The sequence below is a fragment of the Cetorhinus maximus genome, unplaced genomic scaffold (genome assembly GCF_964194155.1).
Source record: "Cetorhinus maximus unplaced genomic scaffold, sCetMax3.hap1.1 HAP1_SCAFFOLD_488, whole genome shotgun sequence".
Lineage (NCBI taxonomy): Eukaryota > Metazoa > Chordata > Chondrichthyes > Lamniformes > Cetorhinidae > Cetorhinus > Cetorhinus maximus.
The window spans coordinates 143,724-150,248 of NW_027596430.1; positions in this window are offsets into that span (position 1 = coordinate 143,724).

A 6,525-nucleotide genomic window follows, 5' to 3' on the forward strand; every position below is an offset into this window, starting at 1 on the left:
CTGCCAACGCGGGCGAGGGAAAGAGCCACCGGAGCAAGGAGGGCGACTGGGGAGCATTTTGGCATTGCTGGCCTTCATAAGAAGCACTTGGGATTTTATTTTTTTTGGAGGGTGGGGTGGCGGGGGTGGGGGGGTGATTGACAGCTGCTTATTCTCTTTCCCCCAACTCGATGCCGAACCCCATCATGTTGCTGCAGGTCGGGATTGGGGAAAAAAAATCATTTTGAGAGTGGTTGGGGGGGTGGGGGCGGTGGCCATGGTATTGTGGTGGCCATTTTGTGCAGGGGGGGGTGTAGTGGCCATTTGTGTGGGGGGGGGGTGTGGTGGCCATTTTGTGCAGGGTGTATAGTGGCCATTTTGTGCGGGGGGTTGTGGCCATTTTGTGCAGGGGTGTAGTGGCCATTTTGTGCGGGGGGGGGTGCGGTGGCCATTTTGTGCAGGGGGGGTGTGGTGGCCATTTTGTGCAGGGGGGGTGTGGTGGCCATTTTGTGCAGGGGGTATGGTGGCCATTTTGTGCGGGGGAGGGGTGTGGCGGTCATTTTGTGCAGAGGGGAACATTGTGGCGACCATTTTGTGCGGTCGGGGCTGTGGCGGCCATTTTGTGCGGGGAGGGGTGGAAGTCACTTGCTCAGCCCACACCAACCCGGGGGGTCATGGTTCAAAGCCTGTCGAAACGGGATTCTTTCTTTTTATTTTGAGAAGTAAAACACTTTGAAGTGGCGCCCGAGGATGACTGCTGTCTCGGCTCCAATTTCTCCTGTAAAAAGTGCGTTCGTAACCTGGGCGTTTTGAGGGAGGAGGTGGTGGCCATTTTGAGTGAACCAGGAGGCCATTTTGGCCATTCCTTTCCCATTCTACCCCACCCTACCCTGCACGGCCCTTCCCCCTCCCCCCAACAACTTGTAATTTGGAAGTGGTGAGGAACTTGTGAAAGTGGGAGGGGTGGAATATAAAAGTTGGTGACAGATTTTTAATTTATTGTTTATTTTTCATTTGTTTGGGCGCTGAGAGAAGTGCTCCATGTTGGTCTCTGCTGTTTTTACATTGTGTTCCTGCCTGAATAAAATCTGCAGCTGCCACCACTTGCCCGGTGTGTTCCCTTTCTTCGAAAGCGAGGAGTTGCGTTTTCATAGCACCTTTCACAGCCTTCGGGACGCCCCAAAACGCTTCACAACAAAGACCTTTTGGAAAAGTGCGGTCACTGCTGTGATGTCGGAAAAGCATCTCGCGGTAAAATCAGTCCTGACCCTCCGATAGTGCGGCGCTCCCTCAGCGCTGACCCTCCGACAGCGCGGCGCTCCCTCAGCACTGACCCTCCGGCAGCGCGGCGCTCCCTCAGCACTGACCCTCCGGCAGCGCGGCGCTCCCTCAGCACTGACCCTCCGGCAGCGCGGCGCTCCCTCAGCACTGACCCTCCGGCAGCGCGGCGCTCCCTCAGCACTGACCCTCCGGCAGCGCGGCGCTCCCTCAGCACTGACCCTCCGGCAGCGCGGCGCTCCCTCAGCACTGACCCTCCGGCAGCGCGGCGCTCCCTCAGCACTGACCCTCCGGCAGCGCGGCGCTCCCTCAGCACTGACCCTCCGGCAGCGCGGCGCTCCCTCAGCACTGACCCTCCGGCAGCGCGGCGCTCCCTCAGCACTGACCCTCCGGCAGCGCGGCGCTCCCTCAGCACTGACCCTCCGGCAGCGCGGCGCTCCCTCAGCACTGACCCTCCGGCAGCGCGGCGCTCCCTCAGCACTGACCCTCCGGCAGCGCGGCGCTCCCTCAGCACTGACCCTCCGGCAGCGCGGCGCTCCCTCAGCACTGACCCTCCGGCAGCGCGGCGCTCCCTCAGCACTGACCCTCCGGCAGCGCGGCGCTCCCTCAGCACTGACCCTCCGGCAGCACGGCGCCTCGCCTAAGCTCCTTCAACAGCACTTTCCAAACCCACGACGACGACCATCTAGGAGGACAAGGGCAGCAGACGCATGGGGAACACCACCACCTGGAAGTTCCCCTCCGAGCCACTCACCATCCCGATTAAAAATATATCGGCCGTTCCTTCACTGTCGCTGGGTCAAAATCCCGGAGCTCCCTCCCTAACAGCGCCGTGTGTGTACCTACACCACACGGGGACTGGAACGGCTCAAGACCTTCTCAAGGGGCAGTTAGGGGTGGGCAATAAAAAGTTGGCCCAGCCAGCGAAGCCCACACCCTACGAAATGACAAAGAAATAACTCTGCTGTCCCTGCTATCCGAACTCCCACCTTGTCCCGTTCTGCCTCGCCCTCCTGTTCTCTCCGACCCGCACTGGCTCCCATGCCTGGCAACGCATGAATTTTTAACGGTCGCACCCTGTCTGAGTGCGCTCCCGTGACCCTGCTTTCCCCCCCACCTCCCCCCCTCTATCTCACCAATTTGCGAACACGAGAATCAGGGAGTCGGCACAGGATGCCATTCGGGACTTTGATAAGAGCTGGTTCGGGACCAAAATCTGATCCGAGAAGCTCGAACACACAATTCCGGGCACAACGGAACGAATTTGGGAGGCGTCCGACCTGGGAGAGGAACGACATGTTGAGGAGATGGTTGGGGGTGGGGGGGGGGGTACTCTTAACGGATAGGCCAAGGGGTGATGGTGGTAGTATTGAAGGAGGGAGGGACGATACCTGAAGAGAGGTGGTGGGGAGGGGGAATAGCCAAAGTCTTCGGCTAGTTGGGGGGGTGCTGGGTGTGGGGCAAGTGGGTGGTCAGTGGGGGCAGGTCTCACGGACACACTGAGCTCAGAGGGGAGATCGGAGAGAAACCAGGGACTCGTACAGTGAATGGTTGCCCCAGTTGTCCACCATATGCGTCCCTCGGAGGTGAAAACGACCGGGGGAACGGCCAGGATGAGAGCGAGAGAGCGAGTGAGTGCAATAGGCACTGGAGAGGGGTGAGGGAGGTATCAGGACCAAGGGGGAATGGCAATGGAAGCAGGTTGGAGGCAGGATGGGTGACTCCCATGATCTGTACGCGGTGCCAGAAGAGCTTCAGTGACCTGGCGCGGGTCGTCGAGGTTAGCTGACCAGTCTCGGCGAGCACCCAACGTCCAGTGACGGTCCGAGCGCGGACGGCGGCCGCGGAAACGTCGTGGCCAACGGAGGGTCCCGAAGGGGCTGGACGGGACCGAGGGGCTGTGAGGCCACTTCCCTTTTCCTCTGACCGGACGTTTGGAGGATTGAGAAACTTGTAACGAAAGCAAAATGTAAATGGTTGGACAAAGATGCAAAAATACATTGGCTCAGTCGTAACCAGAAAGACGATGACGTGTCGATTATTTCTCGAAAAATAACACTTCACTTGATTAAAAAAAATACCTTCCACGATGGTTGCAAGTGGCCGTGACACAGGGCAAGTGCGCTTTACCGTCTTGGAATGCAGTGTGTGGCAGGCCGAGGTGCCTCGCGTAGTTCCGAAACAAAGTTTGAGGGGGTTGGCATACCAATCCCTCGGTGCGCAGCAGCTGAAAGTCCTTAGCCTGTGGCCTTTCCCCTTTGTGGCCCCAAGTTTTCGTGCGTCACCGAGCACGTTGCCCTGGACCCTGGGATGTGTCTGTCTAGTCGGCGAGAGCACTGGGGTACCAGTGCGTTTCGGGGCGCACTAAAGGTGGTCCTCGGTGTGCGTTCCTGGGAACCGCTCTTAATTTTAAAAAATTATTCATTCACGGGGTGCGGCGCGTCGCTGGCCGGGCCCAGCACTTATTGTCCATCCCTAATTGCCCCCGTGAGAAAGGTGGTGGTGGGTGAGCTGCCTTCTCGAGCCGCTGCAGTCCCCGTGTGGTGTAGGTACACCCACAGCGCTGTTAGGGAGGGAGCTCCAGGATTTTGTCCGTGTGGTGTAGGTACACCCACAGCACTGTTAGGGAGGGAGTTCCAGGATTTTGACCCAGCGACAGTGAAGGAACGGCCGATATATTCCCAAGTCGGGATGGTGAGTGGATCGGAGGGGAACTTCCAGGTGGTGGTGTTCCCCATGTGTCTGCTGCCCTTGTCCTTCTAGATGGTAGAGGAGGTGGATTTGGGTCGTGCTATCGAAGGAGCCTTGGTGAGTTCCTGCAGTGCATCTTGTAGATGGTACACACACTGCTGCTACTGTGCGTCGGTGGTGGGGGGAGTGAATGTTTGTGGATGGGGTGCCGATTAAGCGGGGCTGCTTTGTCCTGGACGGTGTCGAGCTTCTTGAGTGTTGTGGGAGCCGCACTCATCCAGGCAAGTGGGGAGTATTCCATCACACTCCTGACTGGTGCCTTGTAGATGGTGGACAGGCTTTGGGGAGTCAGGAGGTGAGTTACTCTCCACAGGATTCCCAGCCTCTGACCGAATACAGAGTCCCGCGTCACGGAGATGCTCGGGATGAGCCTCGACAAAAACCACGGCATCTTCTTCGAGATTGGCTTTGCGAAGGCGCATTGCCGAAGGGGATGGGGTGTGATGTGGGTACGGGGACACTATTTAGGGGGGTGGGCAGCAGGGGGCCTTTCTCACCACCCACCCACCCACCCCACATTTTCATTGCTCGTTGGGAAGTCCTGGCCACAAGGCCTTCTGCCGAATGTCTCTGCCGGTCACCCTGTGGGAGTGACCCGTCAGGACCCACCTCCTTTTCCCGCAGGGCCTCGTGGACGTTACAAGCGGATCGCTGCCCCGTGGGCCTGCGGTCAAAAGTGTGTTCCTGCATCGACCTCTCGACGAGGGCCATCTGGCTGGAGCGTTTGGGGGCATCGTGGCCAGTCCCGTTCTTTGCAATGACTTGCCATAAGACGTAGGAGCAGAAATTAGGCCATTCGGCCCATCGAGTCTGCTCCGCCATTCAATCATGGCTGATAAGTTTCTCAACCCCACTCTCCCGCCTTCTCCCCGTAACCTTTGATCCCCTTACCAATCAAGAACCTATCTATCTCAGTCTTAAATACACTCAATGACCTGGCCTCCACAGCCTTCTGTGGCAATGAATTCCATAGATTCACCACTCTCTGGCTAAAGAAGTTTCTCCTCATCTCTGTTCTAAAAGGTCTTCCCTTTACTCTGAGGCTGTGCCCTCGGGTCCTAGTCTCTCCTACTAATGGAAACATCTTCCCCACGTCCACTCTATCCAGGCCTTTCAGTATTCTGCAAGTTTCAATCAGATCCCCCCTCATCCTTCTAAACTCCATCGAGTATAGACCCAGAGTCCTCAAACGTTCCTCATATGTTAAACCTTTCATTCCTGGGATCGTTCTCGTGAACCTCCTCTGGACCCTCTCCAGGGCCAGAACATCCTTCCTGAGATGCGGGGCCCAAAATTGCTCACAATATTCTAAATGTGGCCCTCCCTGTCCCTCTCCTCTGCAGGACGTGCAACGCGAGGAGGTGGGTGACCCCCTTCCCTCTGGGTGTGAGAACCTGCCCATGTGCCATTCAAGGGCAGATGGAGGGAGCCCATTTGGCGCCAAAACCCATTCATTCATTCATTCATTCATGGCATGTGAGTGGGAGCAACCATTCACCCTGGAGAGGGGAGAAACGCTCTCCTATGCAGCACCCTCCAGTTTAAGTGTTTTTGACCGAGCCCGGCCCCTTTAAAGGAGGGGAGGCATAGTTGTCAACGGTTCTTGGGTGAAGCCAGCCGTGAGAAATGCCTCTGAGGCTGTGTTTTGTTGGTTGGAGTCCCTTACTGCCCCGTTTTCCGAACCCCCCCCGCAACTCCCTCAATCATGGTAGAGTCCCAGTATCTCGATGCCGGCGTCGTCCATTCGGGCGGCTGGTTTGGGGGGCGGGGTTTGAAGGGCGAAGATGGAAGTGGTTTTGCCTGCGGAACGAAATCGAAAGGGTGCGTGGGTGGCAGGGAGATTTATAAACACGTCTCCATGCCCGTCCAGAGAGAGAGAAAATGTCCTTTTGGTTTCTCCCCTTTCCCCCCCGCACGCGCCCCCCCCCGCAACCACCGTCAATCCGACCAGTGGTAGAATCCGACACGCTTACGCTGCCGGGGCTGGACTGTACCAAATCCGAGAGGGGGAGGAGATGGTACAGCCCCCTTTGTCCCCGGCGCAGCGGCAGCGCTGGGGTCACGTGGCTGTCCACGGTCGGGTCGTACCAATATGAGGAGGAGGGTGGGGGAATAAGGGAGATGGTACATTCCATCGGCCTGGAGAGCGGCGGGGGTGGCACGTGGTTGCGCTTGTGTGCGTCCTACCAATAGGAGGACGACGAGGAAGGGGGGGTGGGGGTAGATGGAAGAGCCCTTTGTCCGCGACGCGGGGTGGTCACGTGCCTGTTGGGCCGGGCTGTACCAATGCCTGCGAGCCGATGGGGGTGCAATATGTTGGCATGGAGGGGAATAAGCGGGACGGAGGGGAAAAAATCCAGCGGGCGGGGGGAATTTGAGGTGATTTTCCGTTCTGTCAGGCAGGGGTGGAGGCGAAATGGTGGGGCGGGGGTAAAGGAAGGGATCTTTTGAGAGGGTGGTGATCCTTCCCCTCCCCCACATCCCCCCTCTGTTCGTCGTGGCATCGCCAGCTGACGT